The following is a 23,329-nucleotide window of genomic DNA, read 5'->3' as shown; positions in this document are numbered from 1 at the left end:
CACCATTTTTTCAAGAGATTTGAAAGCTACATACAGATTTGACACCATTTCTTGACATGCTAAGATTTTGCCATAGGAATCTTGATATCCGTGGTTGTATGAATAATGAAGAAACTTTTTCTGGCAGCAATATTTTCTAAAATAATTTGAATAAAACTTCCAGCAGCTGTGTCTTTTCATCAATTTTACTCTTAAAACATCTGTTCAGTTATATAATGAAGACAACACCAATGAAAGTTGTTTTGTTCACATCAGGAGTGAGCTTCTGAAATGCTTCTGAAAAAAAACCAAAACTAAAATTATTGTCAAAAGAAGATTGTAGAAGAATAGCAGAATACAAAGTCTAATATTAAAAGAGTAAGTGAATCTGTTTCATATTGCTTTTATGATACTGATATTATTCTAGGGATTTTTACTTAATTTACTTATATATGAAAAGAAAAGATCACAACATAAACATAAATAGTTTGTGTAGATTAGATTGAAGGGGAATTGTTGTTCAAGAGGAACACAGCATATCCTGCAGAGATCTGTATCGTGCCTCACAAATAGAGATTACCCACAAATAGATACCAGGGCAGCTGTGTTCTCAGGTGAGGTCCTTGAAAATTGTTTTTCATTACACACATTTGTTTACTTTGAAAAATGATTCTACAGTATAAAACAGATTTTGCAGGTTTTTCTTAGTAACACTGGACCTTCTCATATTATGGCTAGGTTGAGATGTGTAGATCAGATATGTGAGAAATAAAGCAGCCAAAAAGCAGAGATCTCATTCCAAAAGGATACAAAACAATATTTTTATCTGAAAAACGTCAGCCAGCACCAATACGAGAAAAATAAAGAAACAAAATTCTGCACATTAAAAAGATAGAGAGGGAAGCTGAGCAGCCCTAATGGATAGCACTGGATTGTTTTTTGAACTTTGGGGTTCTCTGCATATCTTAAATAACAACTAGTAAATTGAAAAGACATTGGTATGAACATACCAGCTCTTCAACAGGATGCAGTGAAAGAGAGTGTGAATAAATTAGAGGAAGGAGATGTAAAAAGTAAAACGTATGAAAATGAGAACAAAAAAATTGGTCAAAATTTTCTGCTGGTTTGTTTGTTGGTTTTTTTTGGGGGGGGGGGTTGGTTTTTTTTGTATTGGGTGAAGTTGCTTGTTTTTTTAGGGTGTTGGAGATTTTTCAGTAAGAGAATTGTAAATTCTGACAGTCTCTTCAGAATGCAAGTAGCTAGAAATGGAAATAAAAGCATAATAATGGGAGATAAAAAAGCTGAAAAGAACAACTTAATTAGAGATACTGATAGAGATTTAAAAATAAGTTCTTGAAATTCTTTTTAAATTGTGGGCAATATGTAATAGGAATTAACAGGTATGGGGCTACATGTGCAAAAAGGAAAATTATGACTTTACTCTCCCTTGTACTTTCAAAACTGGAACAAGCAAGACCACAATCAAAGTAATCTCAGAATATGAGAAAAGCAAAAGAAAGAAATATGAGAATTGTATTTAAAAAAAACTTATTGACAAAGCAAGAGAAGTTACTGAAAGAGCAGACTGAAGTTACTGAAAGAGCAGGGATGAAGTCATGGGCATGGAACAAAAATTTCAAAAAGTTATTAGTGTAAGAGATGAATACTGCTGAGAACATAAGAAATTAAAGGGCTGGTGTAGGAGAGATTTGGTAACTATGTAACTACTTTTCCAATTCTGAAAACACAGTGACAGTATGGTAACAATTGTGAGGTTTATGTGCGTATCAACACAATACAGCCCAGTGTTGACCATGACCACTATTAACCAAAATCAAGTTATTTAAATAATACTAGATCTCTATTTAACAGACTATCATGAAATTTATTATAATAGTACTTTTAGTCAACAGTCTTATCATGCTTTTACCAACAGTGTGATCAATATAAGCATTATATCTAGCCTACAATTTCACCCACCACTTCAAAAGCTTCATAAATCATCAACTTTTATAACTTCTTGATTACCTCCTAACGTTCATACAAAACAAGGATAAAAACAAAAATCACCCTCTGATGAAAGCATGCTGAGCACTTGAAAAACTTTTATTAAATGATATCCAGTTAGCAACACCCTGTTGGGCCATTGCTGTGTAGTGATGATTATGGAGTGCTCTTTCGCATAAACTGAATAAATCTCATAAATTGTTGATGGAGGTGCTTTAAAATATCATCTATTGACGAACTTTACCCCAGCAACAGAGCAGAATTGATTTACTTTGCCTCTCTTCTAAGAAATTTTATCCATAGCCTGGGGCTTGGGGACTGTACAGCAAACAGATCAATCCAATGTACTTTCAAGGGCTGGAGAAAGCTGTTCACTTCATGTCTGGGTTCCCTGAAAGGTCTGTGTCTTGCTACCCAATTTACTGAGGCTTGCTCACAACATGACAAGAAAGGCGGATGAGGGTAACCTGCCTTTAACATCAAAGAGAGTTCACAGAGGTACGATTAAAGGTAAAATTGTCAGGCCAATTTTTACAATGAGGTTCAGTCTACAGGAGACATGTAATTGAATTTCAGTTCCACTGGAGCCCCAGTTCCACAACTCGCCTTTTCCCTTCCTTGTTCTGCCTTGGCTGTTACAGGGAGTGTGGAAAGGCAACAGGCCATGCTTCACATGGCCCATGTGATCTCTATCCATCAGACAGACTCCTTGGGCAGTACAGCTCCACGCAGATTGCAACCTGATGACAGAACAAAAACAAAATAGAGGAGATACTAAGACCAGCAATGCCTTGTGTTTCTGTTCCACCTCTAAAAGATTTGCAATATAGATCTCTTCCACAACACTTTCTTAACTTGTACAAGGTATGGGAAATATTTTTGTTTGTCTACAGCCTCCAGTGAACTAAAAATGCCCATTAGCATTTTAACCCACTTGCCTTTAGACCTTTAGAAAAATTCTTTTTTGCTACTTTTTAGTCACACTGGTAATGAAGAAGTGAATTACTCTAGAGCTCTTTGCACTATTATGCCTCTCTCTTTCATACTTTTGTGATGCTGCTTTGCTAACATACTCCTCACCATACTGAAAAAAACCATGAACAAACACTACTTGAAGTTCATTTTGGAAAGATAACTAAACAAAACCAGGTGAATCTAACTGCAGTAAAGAGTCATATATCTCATCAATATTGCCCTTGCAATAGCATGATATCTTACATTTGGGTGACATCTCAGGAAAACAGAATACCCTTTTGGACTCTATATCTAACAAGGACCATTGGCTTCTTTGGGACTGCCAGTGCATTTGAAATTAATGGATTCGTATATGAGATAAAAGATGGAAGTCATTTAATACCTTACCAAACTGTCTCATAAGCTCTGAGGCAGGCATGGAATTGTTTTCCTTATAATAAAATCCACAAAAGATCAGTAGAAAATCCCCTATGTGAGGCAGTTAGAAACACCTTATTAAATCCCCCCAAAAATGAGGTGCTCGTTGAAGCCTCTCACGGTTATTAACTGACCCAGACATGGCATTGCCTATCAACTTGCATCTCCTGTCTCACCTAGCTTGTAATTCTCCTTTGGGTCCGATCTTTCACAGAGTGTGGAAATAAGACTTGAATTCAGCCTTCCACACCTGGGGACACATATGAACATGATTTTCGTAATTACCTTCAATCTTACTGTATGTAGAAACCACTAATCCCACTTGAAGTCATTACAGAGGTAACACAGCCTGGTATAAGGTGGTTCCTTCACTCAGATAACATTTTTAAATAAAGTGGCATCTCCAATATTATATTTTTTGGTTAAGTGTTTTTACATTTACTTCCAAAGTGTTCTCATTTAAGGAAAACTATTCATATATGCCTTCGTACCAGGCAGTTTAACAGCCAGGAACTTAAAATACCAATTAAAACATACTGTCAAAAAAGAAAAACCAGCTCTATTTTTCTGGAGGTGTTCCCAAGATGCAGCCAAACTAACAATGAGTTTTAAATTTTCTGTACTCCGTGTGCTATGTCTGCTTCTCACCTGGGAATTAGTCCCTCTCCTGCATAAATATGCACCAGATGGCTGAGGAGGGCCTTTGGAAGGCCTGAAAGGGCACTCTACAGAAGAGCTGTAGTGTCACACTCAGGAGGCACTGAACTAGTCTTTTGTGAAGCATACTGTCAGCCATTTATCATAGTACTACATATTCAAGGAAAAAACAGGCAACTAGAGAAGGAGGGCAGAAAGTGTACTCTTCCAAGGTCACTTCTGCCAAACAGACATCATGCTATTTGCCATGAAAACGCCACACTTCTTTTCCTCCTCTCTTAGTGAGACTTCCTTTTTATTTCCTTAAATGGGGGTCTAAGTCTGAGGTATATTTCCTCAGCTATTTGTGTATGTCTGTGAAAAGTTTATTTTATCCTTGTAGAGGCCAAAATATCAAGTTTCTAACAGGATCACAGTGAGGGAAGACAAGGCTTCAGATTTAGCAGGAGGCCCAGGCATGTGGGGAGAGTATGAATATATCTGCTGCAGTTTTGTAATTGCTTGCCACCAGTCAGCTCAGTCTTTGTTTTTGTTATTGTATACACATAAGGAACATTAGCAAAAAATATCTCAGTGTGTCTACAATATAGGAGCAAGAAGATTCAAGTTGTCATCTTGTTAAAATGCAGACCCATGCTGGCTAATTATTTGTAGCTAGGTACAGATGTCAAACCCTAAAAAGGTGGCATTTACCGAGGCAAAGTGTAATGGCTAAACTGTTTTTTACTCGCATCATCTATACAAAGAAAAAACCTAACCAAATAAACCAGGTGTCTTCTTTCCTACTATTAACAAACTAGTTTAAAACCAGCATAAATTTTAAGAGTTTTAATGGAAAAGAACAAAGCAGAAAGAAACATTAACATGCTACTTAAAAAAATAAACAAACTAACAAAACACCAAGCACTACAGTCTGATTTAAAATTTCTCTGTGGCTTCTGAAAAAAACCCTACTTTTAATTATTTCAATAGGAGTCAAGTTCTTTGGAAAATATATTAGGATATTACTTGTTCATATCACGCATCTAATTATCAAAACTGGAAATTATATTTTGTCTGATTACTTTTAATTCCTGCACCCAGCATGCAATGGTGAAGTCATTTTCTCTCTTCTTTGTAGCAGGTGGATCTCCATAAGGACAATTTTTAAAGCTTCACATTTTTTCAAGGCTGCTCACAGAGTTCTGAATACATATACAAACTCCTCTAACAGGTAACAAGGTATCCAAGTACCTCCTACACACTGCTTTTTAAAATACTTCCCTCTTTAACTGAAGGACAAGGGGAGGACTGGTGTGACAATGAAAAATTGAAAAAAAAAATAAAAGGCATCTTAGATGATGATGTGTTTCAGAGGTAAGAGGGGTATGGGTCACACTCTGTGCAGATAAAGTTTTGAATGCTTTGAGCACAGACCAAGGATGTTCATATCTAAACTTCCTCAATGCTCAGAAAATTTTGAACTGGTCCATTTTCCTTTAGTGTCCTCATAGGCTCTGTAGGCCATATGACAAATAAGAGGACATCTCTGCATGCTCAAACCTTCCAGAAATAAGCCTAAAGGCAGAAAAAGTAGATGTCCAGTTGCCCATACAATAACATTTAACTGGAATTTTCTTGTTTTTAATGTTTTCTTAACATAAGCTCTCATTCCCCAAATTACTCAGAGTTGGTCGTTTTATCACATAAGCTGTGTTCTTTCAGACTTGCAGACCTTGCACCTGTAAATGCAGAAAAAGTGTTTTGATCTGTTGCTCCACTTATCCTTACAGCCTTGTGAGAGTACTATAGGGAACCCATTATCTGAAAAGGTGGCAGATCAGTGCAGAACTGAAAAAGAACCACTCTGAAACTCGAACCAGAGAAATGTGATGCTTAGTCTCAAGAAACTCTTTTAATGTACACACGACATTTGCCTCCTGGATTCATGTTGGGAATAAGGCTGACTAACACTCTCTAAACTTCCCAGAAATTCTCTCCAGTTTAGTTCATTTCAGCGAACTTGTTAAGGAAGGAACAAAACATTCTCTAAGTCTCTGCCTGGCAGAGCACAACAGTAAAAAAGAAAAACCAAAGAACAGAACAAGAGCTTGAAGGATCAATACTCCCATCTTGTGGCTGCTGAAGAAAATGCATATGTCTAAGTAAAAATGGAAAAACTGTTTCATGTAGATAGTTTATAAATATTAATTTACTTGAAAAGACATTTTCTTTTATGTTGTAATCAAATTTGGATCTTAAAATTACCAGTGTTATATTCAGAGAAGGAAGTATGTGGAAAAATTTTCATTCAGCCACAACAAATTAATAATTGTAGCAAATTTCTAATTGCAGGCAGGTGAAAGGATGAAATCCACTTTTGTGATACTCTGAATTCAAAGTATCCTGAATGAAGGCAGGGATGTTATGGAACTCCACAAGCTGGGGGCAGTAGGTCATGCTGAAATTTAAGGATACATGATGGAGGAGTAACAAGCACTTAATTCACAACATCTGGATGCAATAGATACAACTCTCCTTTCTGTAATTCTGTGAACCTCAGAAGAAGGAGCAAGTCTCACTTTTCCTGGGTCTTCCAACAGATTTTTCTTCTTGATTTATTAGTTACCTACATAAAGCTGAAATGAAGAGCGTGTGGCTAATATGCCTCATTAGAGGCCCTATATGGTTCCTGTGTTAGGTACCTACTTACTTACACAAATCAGTGCTGAATGAACTTGTTTCCTCTATCATTTCCCTGCATCTGCACAAATTCTAAGATAGTATGCATCCTGACCCTTGATTGGGATCTCAAAGTACACTTAATTTATGATGTGTGCTAATACCAACACCACCATGAGAGTACTCCTGTGCTGTTTGGAAGACACTGACAGTGAGAAATTTGCTTTAATATTTGGCCATAAAAAATTCCTGGAAAACACCAAACACGCAGTTTCAGAACATAAAGCTCTCAGTGGAAACTCATCTGGAAACATGGTTGTAAAGTTGAAATGAATGACAGTTACAGAGATGATAAATCAGATATTATCACCTTAATAAGAATCAAATATGGAAGGAAAAAACTTTTCCCAGAAGATTGAACACATTTTAAATATTCTGATTCACATAAAAAACCCTAAATATATAGACTGAGAAGATTTAAGGAATGTTGAGGCCCAGGCTCATAGAAACTATGTGTTTTTCTCACCTGGTAGATCAATGTGACTGAAATGAGACCAAGGCCCAGCCAGCTGAACTGGAAGTGGGATTTCTAGGAAATACATGATCTGTGCATGTAGAAAGGGGCTGTGTCTTACCAAAGTAGAAAGGACAAAACATAGTGAACCCTCCTGCAGGTCAACAGCCTTTACACCAGGTGAAATTGGCCTTGAGAGCAAGCTGATTCATTATCAGACATTTCAAAGCAGAAGATACACAAAGTGCATTTCAAAGACAGAAACAACCAGTCAGGAGGACTCTGTTCGCTAACAAGCCTACTGGAAAAATGTGTCAACAGAAGTTCTCACCTGAGGTTCCTAACAGAGGAATTGCTACTCCACAGGTGAATGCAAGTTTGCTCATAAATCAGACCCCCAAAGCAGTGTTAAATTATGAGGGAGCGCAAGACTGAAGTCAGAGCCTGTGAGCTTCAGGTTAATAAATGCAGTAATCATGGGATATAGACTGTAAAAAGGGAGACAAGACACAAGAAGAGCAGCAGCAATAGCATCTTCAAATCTACACTACCCTATAAGTACACAGGTCAAAACACCTAGCAGTGTTCGGTTAGTGCTTCAATTTGGTTTTTTTGCTGTAGTTTGAGGGGGGAAAAATAAAGAAGATTCTCCCTTTGAGAAAGAAGCTGTTCATTGCTTATTAAAAACTGTCTCATAACAATTAAACTGTGAATGAGGGATGTTCACCACAGTCAAATATGAGTGAGGAATGCAGTATGAAAATGAAATATATGTTGGGCTGTATTAATAACAGTCTGACCAACAAACTGATGCAAATGATGACACTGCAGTACTAGAAACCTGTTATGCTGCCTGTGGAATATGGGGTTTAGTTTTAGACAGCTAACCTTTAGTGGCTTCAAACTGAAAGAATTTGGTTTAGATATTAGAAAAAAAAATATTTACTGTGAAGGTGGTGATGCAGTGGAACAAGTTTCCCAGAGAAGTTGTGGATGCCCCATCCCTGGAAGGGTTTAAGGCCAGATTGGATGGGGCTCTGAGCAACCAAGTCTATATCCCAAACACACAGCAGGGGAGTTGGAACTAGATGATCTTTAAGGTCCCTTCCAACCCAAACCATTCCATGATTCTATGATTTTTAAAAAGTGGTAGTGACAAACCTGAGAGAATCTAGAAGAGGACGAGCTGCTAAGATGATCAGGGGCTGGAGAACCTGCTGTCAAGAGTATCTGAAGGGACTCTGTGCATGTGTCCCTGAAGAAGAGAGGACCTGATTGCAGATTCCCCTACCGCAAGGTGCATTCTAGCCTTTTCATCTGAGAGATGCATGAGGGGAAAAGATAGGGGTCAGAAGGTGCAACAAAGGAAATTGTAACTGTATATTAAAAAAGTGGTTCTCCATGATAGCCCTGAAGGACTGGAAGAGGTTGCTTGGAGAGGGTGTGGAATTTCCATTCCTAGGGATTGCAAAACTCAGTTGAACATTGAATCTTACGCTGAGGCTTGATGTGAGTTGTGCACTAAGAGGCCACAGCAGAAGACCCACAGAGGTCCCTTTCACCTGAATTTTTCTACAACTGTATATTTTAAGAGATGAGGCACAGTGTGGTAAGAAATGCTGGAAACAGAATAGAGCTTAAGTCATAGCAGGGAAATTTGGCTACAATATAAATACAGCATCCTCAAATGCAGTTTGCACAGCTGCCAGCCTGGTCTAGTCACATGTAAGATCAGCAGAAATTATATCAACTGCATCACAATCCAACACTATAACATTAGTCCAATGTGACAGATGTAAAAGATAAACTGTAGCTAATTATTTACTTGCTGACTATAGGTTAAGAATGGAACCTTAATTAAAATGGTTTTGTGGTAAACAGAATCTGTGAAGCTTTGCTTCAGAAGAATCTTTATTTCTTTTCTCACTTGTATAATTCAACACACATCTTTCCTATCCTCACCACGAAAACGATCAGCAGTACTGTGGCTCTCTTCAGGACTAGCCAGCAGCCATCTGCTGTCAGATAAAATGTGTAGAAATTGAGTTCTGCTTCCAGTTTGTTCTGGGGATAAAATACCTGGGTTCTACCCCCTCACCCACCTGGTGTATGTGTAAATTCCACAGAAACATTCTTCTTGGTAAGATTTCCTTCAGCTTCCAAATGTGGTTGAAATTGGGTAACAATTTAAAATCCTAAGGTGTATGAGCAAACATCTGGCCTTGTTTTCTAGGCTTAATGCAAATATTTATAATAAAATATATTTAATAATTTTGATCACGGCGTTCATACTGTGGAAGCAGGTAAGAGGGAGCTGACAAGATATTCTGACCATGATTTTTTCCCCATTAGAAATCAGAACAAAAACCAGTTCTGGCATGAAAGAGACTTTTTTTTAAATTTACTGTCCATCAGACAAGCTGTATTTATAGGCTGTAATTTATTTCAAGTGACAAATAATTTAAACTGAAGAAGACTGTGCTTATTTTTCATATAGCTGGGAAGTACAGAAAGAAATACAGAAAAAGTCACTGTTTTAACTCCCTTCAAGCAATTTTTTTAAAAGTTTTTGTCAGGATAAAATATCCCTACAGGTTTTCAAGAACAGCTTTTCCTGTAGAAAACTTACATGACATAAATATTGTGCAAATGTAATGTGCATCAGATAAATAGATATTTTAGGATGTAAATGTTGTTAGAGGTAGTAAGCATGCTGCTTCTCTAGTAGTGCAATAGATATAATGGTCTTCAGATTGATGCAGCTCCTGCGATCATGTCATCAAAATTTATGTACATGACTTTTTACTCCAGCTATTGTTGAATCATAGGTACCAAATGTGAATATATATAATCACCATATTAGAACAGACGTGTTTTCTACAGAATTCCAAAAGGCTCCTACTTACTGAATTACATCACTAACTTCTCATGCTAAGAATAGAAATTGAATTTAATCGTTAAGTAATACCATAAGGTTTAAGATCTTTGAGTGCACCGTGTATTCTACATTACTAGATACTAAACCATAGTATTGATACGGACACAGTGTTAAAATAAATGTATTACAGAAGGTTACATTGATCATACAGAGACAGATGGTGCTTGAATGGAAAACATGGAAGCAAGCCTGATCCAGTTACTAGATCACCTGCCATTTGCTTATCAGTTATGAAATCAGGGTCTTAATAATTCAAAGAAAAATTTGGAGTTTGATAAAATCTTAATGGATTTTGGTTGTGGTGAGAAGAGTGGGAAATTTTAGTAGCAGTTGTGCTTTTTACTTTGCTGAAGAAAGAGAACAAACTGGAGAAGTCAATGACTTATAGAGTAAGAATTTTGAAATGAATGTGCCCTTTGCATCAAAATATAATTACAATCAAAACATCTCCATTTGGAAAACTTCTGATCTAAGCTGACTTTAGCTTACACTGATGAATATAACAAAAACCTAAGAGAATTTTCCAATCACCAGACAGTCACAAAGATGTTATAATAAATAGGCGCACAATTTTCATGGCAGACTACATGTGTAATTAAAATAATGAGGCATAAAAAGAAAATAGCTTTCACTTAGCCATGCAAAGATGATTCTATATATGAAGAAACAGCTGAATGTAATTTCTGTTCAGCTGCTTAAAAGATGACATACGGGAAAGTCTAGATGAGAGTATTCTCTAGTTCTCTCTTTCACGGTGGTAATATTTTAATCTATGATTTGAGATATGCATCCAAAAAAAAGCTGTTCAGTCTGCTTTTTTGGAATACATAGGTCTCATATCTAATTCACAAACTTAAGCTTTGTAGTATTTTCATCCAATACCATCCACACAAAAATAATAGTCTGTTTCCCTGCTAAGGAACTCTTGCTCTAGACTGGACAAAGAAAAGTTAAAATGCTGTCAAAAATCAATGAGACTCATAAATTTCTGTACTAATATATCTCATCAATCAGAATGGGACTAATACACATAATTAGCAAACTTAAATCCAGTATACAGCAGTCATGTTTTAAGAAAGACATTTATTTTGAAAGTTTGGAAAAAGCAGTTTCAGATTATTTCTGTTACCCTGCTATTATGGATAAAGTCATCCTAAATAATGTACATGTCCCTCATCTCTAAGATTTCTTTTCTACATTACAGAACTATCTAGTCACCAAAAGTCAGCAGTGAGATATATTGTGAATGGGATTCCACAGAAAGGTAAAATATATACTGTGTGCTTCCTACCAGAAGATAAAACAATAATTTGTAGGCCAGACGAATATCTCCTATGTATAATGATATAAAACAATGTTTACAAATGTATATTCTTGTACAAATATGGTGCTCAGTGTCTCCACATACAAATCTACAATTATTTGTCTTCTGTTTTACATGATAGTGTCATTCCATACCTAAATGCCTTATTTGTAACATGAATGGAAATTTCTCCCTTTTCTATCAGCAGCTTCCCCAGATAAAAACACTTTCTTAAACAACTTCTGGTGCAAAATGTTTCTTTAATTTCTTGCTGTATAACACTGATCTGTACTTACATCTGTAAGATGTTCTTTTGTTGGTAGAGAATGGGGCTTTGGCCTTCAGCTTCAAAACCAAAAATTTTTAAAATGTTTAAGTACAAAATAGTACTAAAATTAGTATTTAGAACCTCTAATGAAATTTTGAACCAATAAATCAAAAATTGAGGCTTTTCTCTTCTCTTATGTTAAACAGCTCTGTCTCTAATGGACTCTATCCAGCAGGATGCTGAATATCTCTAAATATAATTTAAAACTCTTGCAGGACAACAATGTTCTGTTGAGAAGTTTTGTTAAAGGATTTTTACATAAAGTACAAGATGAAAACAGTTCGTCCAGCAAATCTAATTCAATGCAACACAATTTGAAGATTATGATGGAATGACTGCTCTGCATATATGGAATATCATAAGCAATAATGATTCATTACGCTAATTTATTATCATCACTGATATTACCACAAATAAATTATTGCTATAAAATGTGGCTTGAAATATAATGCAATTAGGATGCTACTCTGTCACTACTTTACACTATTGTAAAAACTAATGATGTTACTCAAACAGTTCCTGCTACAAGTAGCTACAAATAGGACAGATCTAGAGTTGGTTTCAATGCGAGTAGATGTTTTGAGGTCATCTGAAGATAGAGTAACACATAGAGTTATATAAAGTATTTTTCAAAATACCTAGAGCAGAATGGGACCCTGAATTATCTTACTGTTATTGTTATGGTTATGAGGCTCGTCTCACTCTTTCTACACTATTTAAGTATTATGTCAGCAATACTTTAATGTTAGCACAACCACAGTGGGGCACCACAAGTGGGGCATTCTGAACACTTAGAAATTCAAATAACATTTGCATAGTCTGTTCAGAATTAGCTAATTAGAAAGGTCTAGAGACTCAAAGTCTCAACACAGCAATTTTTATGAGAAGCAATTTAAAATAATTTTAATGAATTTTTTTTAATGAAAAATAATTTTAAGGAAAATTTTCAGTTAAAATGGGTTATACAGTCTTGTTTTACTCCCAGAAAAATGTTTATCTGGGCATAGGATGGACATCACATTAAAAAGCCCTCAGGAAAAGGGACAAGAAAGTAATGGATGAGTTCAGGTTTCCAAAATCACATCTCTCTCGCATCTAAAGTAGCACGTAAAGAACTTTCCAGAAGCGTCTTGAAGAGCTCTATGGATCAATTATTCACTCAGACTGGACAAATGCTTTAAACTGTGTATTGTCCACTGTTGATAAAGAAATATAACAGACATGGTCACTGCAAGTGCCTAGCAGATGATTCCTCTGAACTAAATGTTTTTTTTTATTTCAAGAAGAGTAAAAAATATTCAAAAGAAGGATAGGCATATAGAGTTTTAAAAGGGTGTCTTAGGCAGGATCTCTGCAACACTATGGTGCATAAAGTTCTGATCCTGAAATAATGCTGTTCTTTCTTATTTAAATATTACAGCTGTCACAGATTGAAGTTCTCCAGGATTATGTATGACACTCTCCATTGACTTTGGACTGCTCTCATCAAGTTTGAGATATGTTCAGGCAAAAGAATTGCTGTAGAATGCAAACTTTCCCTCCATGCTCTGTTTCTGTGCTATGTGAGATTGAAGAAGGGTAAGGAAAAAGGAGAAGTTACCATCTCTGACACTCAGTCTTTAGTAGAAGAAAGTTGTCTCTTGTTCTTGGGAAGGGTCTAAATTCCAGTACAGTGTTCTGGATGCAGTTTAACAAATGGTATGAGTATCATTATAATGGACGATTTTACAAATTAAACCACTGAACACATGATATTTCAAGCTACAGCCACAAGGTAGCAGAATGACTTTAATTTGAGCCACTTTTATGATGTAATGGATGTCCAAACAGATAAGAAAATCACATATTAAAAAAAAGAAACCACCACACATACCTCTGTCCTCCCACTCTTAAAAAACAGCCCCCAGACATTCCTTAATGACTTATATGGTAGCATTCAGCTGTGTCTTGAAGTTCAGTGAAAGGAAAATTGGGGTAATGTGTAATGCAACCTCATTAAAGATAAAGACTTAAAAGTTATTTCACAACCCAGGAACTACAGTTCTTTTTCTCTCTTTAAACTCTTATGAGAGAAAGAAAGTTTTTGGAGCAGAATATCATTATCAAGCAATTTTGTCGCAGAGTTCTAAGGGATGATAAGCTACCTTACTGTCTGTACTTGTGCAATATATTGTGGAGTGAAGAAATACTTTCATTTAAGCCATTTTTTCTCAGTTTTATTTTATGGTTTACTTTATGTTACCACTGAACTTCAAGAGTAGGCTTCCTCAAGGGTTTAAGCTCTGAGGCAATTAAGATCTTAAGTATTTAGAGACAGATTTTAGCCCCCATATAGAACATTTTTAAATCCTTCACTTATATGGACAGAAGACAGTTCTATGACATATTAAAATTATAATATTTGATACAGGATTCTGAACTTTTAACTTGCAACCTTGTTAAACATTTTTTCCATATTCCACTAATTTCTTGGCATCTTCCCCAGCTCCCATGACTTGGACTGAACAGGCCATTAGTTTCATTGTGTTATCAATCTCCACAGGGTCTCATGAACCTCTCACCTACAGGAAAGAAAAATTGCTGAGATTTTTTTACTGATTATTTCTCAAGTGCAGTTTCAGGCATAGTCAAATGGGCCAATCCAACCTGATCCTTGTGGTGATGATGTTTTATATGTATTACACATAGGATAAAAATCCTTCTATAGTATTTGGGCGTGATGGCAAGTAGAGACATGGGGAGCAGAAGGGAAACAAGATATAATTACAGACCTCATGTGAGACTAGTTCTAAGGAAAGTAATAGAGAATTAAATTTTAATTTATTATCATTGCCAAATGCTAATTATTCCCACAAAAGATAATTTCAAAAGATATATTGCTGTTTCTTTGTGTGATTTCCCATGGATATATGTATTTAGTTTTGATCCACATCTTACATGGAGGATGAGATTAAGCGCTTTTGTCTCAGGTAGGGAGGAGGACATTCAAGGCTGAGAATCCCTTAAGGAAAATTCATAAGTTTTGATACACAGTAATGTCATTGGTATGCCAAAATGCATGAAAACACCACTCTTTTGTAATTATAATTACAGTAAACTTAAATTAATACCTGAACTTAAAATTAAATTTATATAATTATTAAACATTTTCAACCTACTCTGTGTTGCTGAGTCACTACTGCACCATGCTTCACAAAACTTCCAGAAAGAGTTGAAAAGTTTTGTTCAGTCATTTACTTTACTTATGTTATCACTTTTTTTCAGAAAATCAGATACTTAAATTTTATCAAGGGTGGCCACAAAAATAGAGGAGAAAGCTAGAAAACCTCCTTTTATTGACTGGTAGGCAGAGAAGAGAGATAAAGTGGTGAAGGGTTATACTAACCAGTCTAGGAAATGGGGAAATAACTGCTGATTAAATACAGATGCTGAACAAAAAGTCACTGCTAATCACACCCGCTGGATACTGCTTTAGCAAAGGAAAGAGTAAAGACGTGATCTCCACTCACTCATCATTTACTTTACTGCCACATAATTCGTCATGCATAAATACTACAGTGAAACTACTTCGGTATTCCACAAATGTTTATACACATAAACAGGGTATTACAAGGAAAAAACGGAATTGACTATTTATAAGAAAGGAATAAATTGTAAATAGAGGCATTAAGGTCATGAAACATCAGAACCCTAGTAGGTATTAGAAATTAATAATTAAAAAGACAATAGAAGAAATCAATTTAAACACACAGAATGCAGAATAAGCATTAAAATAAAATTTATGTTAAAAGAGATCAACATAATACTAAAATACAGAGTTAAATATAAAGTCTTGAGGTAATATGGCCTGATTATATTTATTTTATGATTACTAAAAGGCTGATCCAAGACCAACCAAGACCAAATCAAAGTTCTGATTGATTTCAAGATGTTTGGACCAGGTTTCAGAAAACAATTAAAGTTGACATATGTTTTCTTGTAAGTTTCAAATATTAAAACTCAATTTTTCAATGTTTCTGGAAAAAAAAGAAATGCAAAAGACGCATGAGCTTTTCTAGAATTTGTTCTTGCATATACCAAATGAACACATTAGTCCTCTGAAATGCTCATAAATCAATGAGTTCTCACTCCATAATGCATGGTGCTGTTTTTCATACCAAGACAGAAAAGTTGATAAAGGGTTTATGAGATGCCATCAGAAAGGTATCCAAAATGATATATCACAGACCACATTTTGTGTTTGGAAAACCTTCGGTGTGTTCGTGGAGGTGGCAGGGAATATTTGGAATATATTTGGAGGTAGAGAGATAGAGAGATAGATGGATAGATAGATAGATAGATAGATAGATAGATAGACAGACAAACAATATCTTACTGCCAAATATATTTGGAATGCAGCCTCGCAATTTAATCTGTATGGGTAGATCCTTCTGTCTGCACTGATTTTCGCTGTAAAGGAACGTATCCATATGTATTTCTCTTTAGGCTGGAAAAATGTTTTTCTTTAAAAAAAGCATTCATAACACCACCAAAATTCTCTAGTGCTTCTATTTTAGATACCCCAGTGAAGACATCTTGTATTCAGAGAAGTTTAATTTTTCACTCTGGACAAATGAAGCCACTACAAAGCATACAGATTCATATATGAAAATCTAAGCACCTTCAGTTTAAGCTTTCCTAGTCATTTAATTATTGTTCATGTGGAGATACCCAGTGATACAATGAGATCAATATTTTTAAATGGAGTATTACATTAAAAAAAATGAGAGTCTATACATGTTTATGGTGTACATTTATTTTTCAGCTATGGGATATTTTATATATATATAGATATATGTATATAACATATGGTACATGAAAATTATTTACTGTATTAGTAAATATTAAACTGCAATTCCTAAAACATAGGAACATTATCCACTGGATAACAGCAGAAGTCTGTTGAGCCCACAATCTAATCTCCAGTAGGGCTGACAGGCAAATATCTGAGTATGGGTAAGAGCACAGTAAGGATATACAATGTCTCTGCCTAAAACCTGAGAGTCTTTTCAGCTCTTCATGAGTTAGAAATGGTTTCTACATTATTTAATCTTCAGTGAATTTCTATTTCATCAAGTTTTCCATTTGCCTCTTGAATCCATGTAGATTTTTATTGTTCACAATATCAGTTGGCAGGGAGTTGCTCTAATCAGCTGTCTTTTGGATGAAGAACTCTCCGTTTTACTGGTTTGAGTCAAATTTATTTTCTCTCTCTCCTTCCGCTGCCTGCCCTAAATCCTGCAGTGTTACCTACATCATCATCTACATTCTACAGCATTATCAAAACTGAATTAACAATCCATAACATCGCTGTACCACAATATTTTATTATATATCATCTCCTAAGGACTCATTGCTCTCATCCTTCAGAGGTAGAAAACAAGATAACATTACGCCAGCGTACATAGCTGAACATTCTAACTACCCCTACAACTGGCTACATTTTAATCTATTACTATATACCATTTTGTAATATCTATAAAAAAGAAATGGCACAAAGCCTTTGTCAGGAAAACTTCTGACTCTTTTTCACTTATTTCAACAGAAATGTAAATTAAAATACTAGATGAGAATTCATTCTGCAAAAGCATAGCAATTCAGTGAATGATGACCTTATTCTTCTACCTTAATTTATAGGAACATCACTGTATGGAACAGAAGCTTGAGAGAAATTAATTCATGTGATAAAGTAGGAAAATCTCCAAACCTGAAATTACAGAGCCTGATAGACCCTGAAAAAGTTGGATCCTGCCAACAGTAGGACACTAAGCCAAAGGCCTTATTCTTCAAGCTGATAACTTCAGCCAAAAATCTATGATCATTTGATTTGTTTCCCCAGAACTTAATGTTTCTATTTGCATCAAGATTTTTGTGCTATTGTTGCATAAGAAATAAATGTTCTAAGGCCATTTCAGATCCAAAATGTGTTTAGCATACAATTTTCCTAATGTCTGGAAATATTGTCCATTGTTTTTCAGGCCAAAAAAAAAAGGGATATATTTTTCTATTCCAGAAAACAGCATTAACAATGTAAGTTGGGAAAGGATAGCATTATACACAAGGACTGAAGGAAGTGGGGGTGGGGGAAGCACAAAAAGAAATAGTTTGCTGTGTCGCAAGAGTAAAATGCTCTTCCCTGTTTGACCATATTGAAACTGCTTACCTATGCAAATAGAAATCTACTTTGACTAGTACCTGATGAAGTGATACTTTCAATAATAGCATTGGGTTTGAGGGTAATTTTATTTTTTGCTTATTTTACTTTGTTTGTACAGTTTTGCTTCCATTTTACAAAATCCGTAGATTTTGCCTTGGCTATCTAAACCAAGTTGCCTTGTGCTAGCACATCTGGCTATGTGATAAGCAACTGAAATGGCTTTATCTGGCAGTGATGGAAAAATTAATTTAAAAAGCAGCAAATATGAATTAGTCTGCTAGAGAGATCAGCAACTACCTTCTCCCACATAGCCTCTTCCAACTCCTGTTTGGAGCCAATGGGAAACTCAAATCGCTTCAGCAGCAGAGAGATAAATTTTTCTGTCAAGTAAATCAACAGCTTTTGAATTTGTGCCTAAATATGGACTTCATGATGTGAAGAATGTCTCTGATGCTGAAATCTGACCAAATTCTCCCCACAGATAGAAGCAGAAAATTCTCAACAGTCTTTAAAAGACCTACATTCTAAGACAGGATTACTGTCATTAAAAACCTTTTGTATTTCTATCAATTGCTTATGCTATTTTTTCATTAGCTCATAGTTGCCTTCACATGAAGATTTTTGTCTTGATCAATCCCAAACCTACTAAAGCCAATGAAAAAAACAGCAGAGTTATCTCCAAAATTTCCATATCACTTTTTAGCATCTTTTGCATTACAAAATATTACTGTATTCTGAATTATTCAGATGTATAAATGGTACTCTGTCATCTTGTGGAAGAATTTCAGTTTATCACATTATTTTATTGTTGTGCAATTTTTAAACCTGTACCTGTAAAAATTATTAAGGTGAAGCCCCTGAACCAGCGGTACACATTTTCACAATGCACCAATTTGTTTTATAAATAGAAGTAAACCCTCCATTTGTTGGCAGAAATTATAACTTTTATCCGAAAACCCTGAATTCCAAAATGAATTCAAAGCAATTTTTAATAAATCATCTTATTATTCATATTCATCTTTTGTGTTTGTTTATTGCCAGCATGCTCTTTTTTATGTCATTATTTTTCTTTCCTACTGACAGTAGTAGTTCTGATTTGCTCTTCAGAAAACTAATCACAAGCTACTGTTACAGAGGGGATACTGCAACATGCATATATCAAACCAGGAGTCCCGTGGAAAGGAAATATATATGGACAGACAGATTCTTGATAGCTGTTTCAGAGATGTTTTTTTCTCCAGGCGCATGGCCGGGGCTCTGCTGAGGAACTGTCCCAGTCACGGGACCAAGGGTCCTTCTGCCCGCGCAGGGAACACAAACCAACCCATGGGAACGAGGCTGAGCAGGGGCAGGGAAACCCCGTGTCTGTGCCCTCAGGGCCCCTCTCCCAGGGCTCCATGGCAGGGGAGGGACCCCAACAAGCTACCATGTGTCACCTCAGTAGTACTTACTAATTGTAATGTCTTTGTCTTTACTATCTGTCTTTTACTATTTCACCCAGGATTTTCTGTTTTCTTCGATCTTTCATCCCACACAGAGTCCCCGCTTTTGTTAGCCTGAAATATTACAACACAATTAGATTATTAACCTCTGCTTTAAGACTAGCTTACTGCCACTCCTCAAAATAATAGGTTATTCAAAAAAGAAGGGGTAATCTCAGACTAAGGCCTTGGGTAATGTTATTTCAGACAAGAATGTTGTGTCTTCACTCTAACGGAGAGCAGAACACATCCCTGTGCAAATGTAAAAATTATTCTGAGATTTATATATGATGTTTACACATGCAATCCTCTGGAACTTCAACAATGTAAAGCGAAAGATCCTGCACCTGGGTCAGGGCAATCCCAAGCACAAATACAGGCTGGGTGGAGACTGGATTGTGAGAAGCCCTGAGGAGAAGGACTTGGGGGTATTGGTGGGCAAAGAGATCAACATGACCCAGTCATGGGCGCTCACAGCCCAGAAAGACAAACACATCCTGGGCTGCATCCAGAGCAGCGTGGCCAGCAGGGCAAGGGAGGGGATTCTGCCCCTCTGCCCTCCTCTGGTGAGATCCCACCTGCAGTGCTGCATCCAGCTCTGGGGCACCCAATGCAAGAAAGAATTTGACCTATTAGCACGGCTCTGGAGGAGGCCATGAAAATTATCACAGTGCGAGAGCAAGTCCCCTGTGAAGGGAGGCTGAAGGGAGGAGGCTCTGGAGAGACCTCACAGTGCCTTGCATTACCTAAAGGGAGCCTACAAGGGAGCTGAAGAGGGACATTTTACAAGGGTATGCAGTGATAGGACAGGAGGAATGGCTTCAAACTGAAAGATGGCAGGTTTAGGTGATGTTTCAGTTGAATTTATAGCTGCAAAACTAAAATTAAGGGAGAAAACTTTTTGAAATTTCACCCCCAGTTTTTTCATCAAGAAAGCAAGGATAAGGTACTACATGGTAGACTACAGGGATAGTTCACAAACTATATACTTCTTGTCATGCTCTCAGCATGGTGACTATTAAGATCTGATTAGAGAGAGATGCCTCTGCCCAAATTAAGGTGTAAAGGAGATGATATGCCAAATTCAATAGTACAGATTTTGTTTAACAATAAAATAAGAGGTAGAGAAATAGAAAGAAATAGAAAAGAAAGGGGGAAGAGAGACTGTTGGTGGCCCATAAATTGGGTGTTCTTTGTGTTCATTATCACCGATATATACTTCTCCCCCTGCTTTGCTTACCTCCCCCTAGGCCTGAGATTACACTCAGACAATAATACCACCTTTATCTTATCTCAAGTTCCCACTGTGGGGGCTTATCTTACAGTCCAGGTTCCAGGTGCCCACGGAGGCATACTTGAAAGGTCTTCAGTGGTCACTGGTGGTTGCACAAAGTGTCTGTCCCAAAATGTGGGGTGATCTTTGTTTGACCAGTGATATACATACCAGCAGTTGCTTCTTTACAATTTGCCAACTTTGAGTCCGCTCTTACTGGTCAGAAAAAAGAACCAACAGCTTAAATTCTCTGAAAAATGTCTATTCAATGATTGGCTGACGCATTAAGTACTTTTTTTTTTTTTTAAGAAACAAAGAAACATAAACACACACAAATAAAAACAAAGTTAGAAAATAAATGGAAACTAGAGGTATCTTAGTGAATAAATTAATACTGTAACCATATAAAATGTTTCAATGTTTTCCTTTAGTTCTAATATTCCTGAAGTAAATGTCCTAGATGGACCATGGGCCTGATGCAGATTATCTCTGTTGTTACCGTCCTCTTACATACTAAGGTCCCCCACAGAAATTATGAAACAACAATTGAAAAAATTTATCCAAAGAAGGGTATTAGAATAACTGCATCTTAACATGTGTGCCTTCAAATCAGGCAAAATCTGTCATCTGTGTAACAAAGTTAATACCCCTGTAGCGGGCTTCAGCTCTCATCAATAGTATACCGTCTTTTTATCTTTCACATTTAGATGTGGAACATGGTTTTCTAGAGTACAATGATGTAAAACATGATCTGTTTGTTTCCTTTGTTTTTAGTATCCAACTACACTAATTATGATTTAAATTTTTGGTTCTTTCAATTTTTTTTTGCAAACTCCTTTGATTGTTTTGTTTAAAAAAAACCCAACTCTTTTATTAATTTTTTTATTCTGCTTTTTAATTGACTGCTGAAATAGTCCATACTCAATTTATTCAATTTCCCACATTTTCTTCAGAAAGACAGTCATCTTAAATGTTTTCAAATACTGATACTCTTAACTGCACAACACCCATTTCTACTTTGTGATCATTCTTCCCTCAAAACTCCTCTTTCTATTTTTTCTTGTTTCCTAGATCTGTTTCACTACTTAATATAATTTTCTGTCAACCATTTTCTTACTTTACACAATGCTTCCTTCTTGTTTTCTCTCACTGTATATATTACCCCCTTGTATCTTCACTTCCTTTCCCATTTATTAAAGACTACCTGCATAGATTCCAGCTACTGTTTAATTCACTAAAAACCCCATGATTTCATTTAGCTGTTTCTCTCAAAAAAAGTCAAACTTCTAAACCACATGTTGGCGATAAATCCCTTCAGTGCAGCACTTTCAGCTTATTCATGCTGGTAACACCGTCCACTTAATTACCAAAAAAAAAAAAAAAATTACAAAAAAAATTAGGAAAAATATTTACTATCTTCTCCATTAAAGATAGAGTCATCAACAAAAGTATTTCTACTGCATGCATTATTTTGTTGTTGCTTGGTGCTGTTGGTGTTTACCAGCTCTTAAGAGCCCTGCTGGAATCCCAGGTCTATGTTGTTTACAAACACAGAAGAAAATTACGACCCTGGCTGAAAATGTCTTGCAGTCTACAGGAATCAACAGATGGAAAGAGCCAGATGAAGCAGTACAGGCAACAAAGATACTGTCTTCTCATCTTAATACTCCGCATATCAGTAACATAACTCTTGCAGAAGATTTTGGAAGCATCACAGATGAAAAAAAAAATGCATTTGGCTGGAGAGAGAGGAATTCTTATCTTGGGAATCTGCTTCCAAATGCAGGATGGAAAAAGATCTAACAGTGTTTGAAAAGTCAGCGGTAGGATAATGGCAGCCCATGGAGCATACGAAGGTGGGGAGAAATACCTCAACTATAGAAGATATAAAATAAATTATAAACTGATGTAAGGTGGTGCAGGTGTACCAGTCTGCCATTCTAGCAGCTGAAACTCAAATGCCTGATGAACAACTGTCATGGGTTAGCATAGCTACGGAAGTGATTCTCTTGCAAAGAGGTGCTTACAGCTTCCTCTATGACTTGACAGAACCTATCAACTGGCTAGTTTGAATGCTGGCAAATTTTTAAGCCACTTAAGGAGCTTGACACGCCTCTGTGATCCACATTTAAGAATGAACAAACCCCGGGAAAGCTCTCTCTTGCTTCCAGCCTTGAGACAGATAACTGGGGGTGGGGCCAGGTGGCCCAGTGGGGCCAGGCTGGGCCCTGCTCAGCCCGGGCCGGGACACAGCCATCCTGAAGCCATGCGGCGCTGTTCCATCCACGGCCTCTCCCACATCCTTGTTACTTGCAGACAGAGTGGCCTGGCTTGACATCGCCCACCCCCCGCCCCAGTGTGGCTGAAAATTCATCTGAAGCTGCCCCGCTGCCCAGCAAAGATCGTGTGACCAACAGCCATAAGAGAACTCCAGCTGCGGGGCCTGGGTAAGATTAACCCTTTAGTGCTCTAAGTTTCCTCCAGAGCAGATGGAGCCTGCAGACATTAATCCTCTTCCGAGTCTGAGGAAGAGGGAAGGTGAAGAAAACACCATAGAGACACCAAAGTCAGTGAAGAAGGAAGAGCTGAAACCCTGAGGG

The 23,329-nt window shown here is 36.6% G+C and overlaps 1 long non-coding RNA gene across 2 annotated transcripts in view; it reads right to left on the bottom strand.

The window, feature by feature from the left end:
- Positions 1 to 373: 373 nt before the first annotated feature.
- The window catches only part of LOC116438413, a 57,821-nt gene continuing 34,865 nt past the window's right edge, over positions 374 to 23,329 (bottom strand). Inside the window, exons 3-4 of one of the 2 annotated variants that reach the window (XR_004237726.1) lie at positions 19,427 to 19,531; positions 13,549 to 14,340 (exon numbers count right to left, since the gene is read on the bottom strand). This is a non-coding gene — a long non-coding RNA (uncharacterized LOC116438413). Of the gene's footprint in view, positions 2,727 to 13,548; positions 14,341 to 19,426; positions 19,532 to 23,329 lie in introns of those variants that run through there. The other variant, XR_004237725.1, reaches the window with a different exon arrangement.

This window comes from Corvus moneduloides, chromosome Z (assembly GCF_009650955.1).
Source record: "Corvus moneduloides isolate bCorMon1 chromosome Z, bCorMon1.pri, whole genome shotgun sequence".
Classification (NCBI taxonomy): domain Eukaryota; kingdom Metazoa; phylum Chordata; class Aves; order Passeriformes; family Corvidae; genus Corvus; species Corvus moneduloides.
Note: the sequence above shows the minus strand (reverse complement) of the source record. Positions and strands in the feature narration are given on the sequence as shown.